This window comes from Pteropus vampyrus, unplaced genomic scaffold, assembly GCF_000151845.1.
Source record: "Pteropus vampyrus isolate Shadow unplaced genomic scaffold, Pvam_2.0 Scaffold978, whole genome shotgun sequence".
NCBI lineage: Eukaryota > Metazoa > Chordata > Mammalia > Chiroptera > Pteropodidae > Pteropus > Pteropus vampyrus.
In genome coordinates this window covers 13,212-14,488 of record NW_011889759.1, presented here as the reverse complement: position 1 = coordinate 14,488, position 1,277 = coordinate 13,212, and positions in this window count along the sequence as shown.

Genomic DNA, 1,277 nt, shown 5'->3' with positions numbered 1-1,277 from the left:
GAGTGCTTCCTGGGCCGGCTCGGCTCGCTCCTTCCTCGGGCGCCCCACGCGAGCGGACGCGGTTTTCTGTTTGAGGACCTAACGGAGCGGCTGCGGGCTCGCCGAGCACCTGGATGCAGGTGGAGAGCCGCCGAACTGCTCTGCTAGGAAGGGGTTCCTTAGGGCGGGGTCCCCGCCGGGAGTTGTGCGGGCCGAGCCCACAAAAGGCTCCCCTCCGTTTTCAGCCATCCGTCCTTCCCTGCTCTTAAAATAATGATGCGTTGCCTCTTTCCTGGGCATTGTATAATTTTATTAATTGGGGTTTTAAGGTAAAGGAGAGAGGAAATGAAATGTTTTTCTTAAAGGCAATGTGCAAGACCTCCCGTCATTTGCTGGGGTTTCCTGTGTGTCCCGCATTGTGCTTAGCGCTTTGAGGCTAATTCTCAGAATAACCCACCCGTTAGACATCACCCTCATTTTACAGGTGAGGACACTGGGGTTCCCGAGAGGTGACGTGACGGGTGGAGTCACATGTTAGAGGGTGGCAGAGCCAAGCCTCAAACCCACAACTCTGGTGACATTGCTTCAGTGTGGGGGAGCAGCGCCTGTGTTTAGGGGGGCTGGGAGTCGGGGGCAGAACCCCATCCGGACATTCCCACCCTCCGAACCCCCACGCTGCTGGTCAGCGTTGACCAGAGAGCAGGAATTGCACCCTGCCTGCCTGGTTTCTTTTGCCTGAAAGTTTGTGCCTCTCAACTGACTTTCTGCCCAGAGTTGAGGAAGGAGCTGGGTGGTCTGCCCTCAGATGCACCTGGCACCCAGCGCTCTGGTCTTAGTGCGGGGTGCCCGCCCCCCATGCCCACCCGAGCTCTTCCTGCAGCTACTTAGATGAGGAAGCAGGAGCCAAGGCCCACGGCGCGCCAGGCCAGGTACCCAGATTTAAGACACGACGCGTGGGGGCTGCACGGTGGAGCGGGAGGGGCCCTTTTGTCCCCTCTTGGTGGAGCAGAAAACGCCCTCTTTCTGAGCACGACTTGGCGAATCCTCTTTTAATAGAATTTTGAGGAGTCCTGCTCATTCTGTCAAATATATAGATCTCTGTGGCGAGGGAGTTGAGAAGCTGGGGGCGGCCGCTGGAGAGGCCAGGTGTTCAAAGGTCGCGCAGAGGTTGGGAGGGGAGGCCTAGGGGGCTGGAGTCCTTCCAACCGCAGGACGCTTTTCCACCGAAAAACGAGAACGGTTTGCAGGTGAACCTCGGAACCATCCAAGCACAATTCGATCCTGGACTACGGCTAACA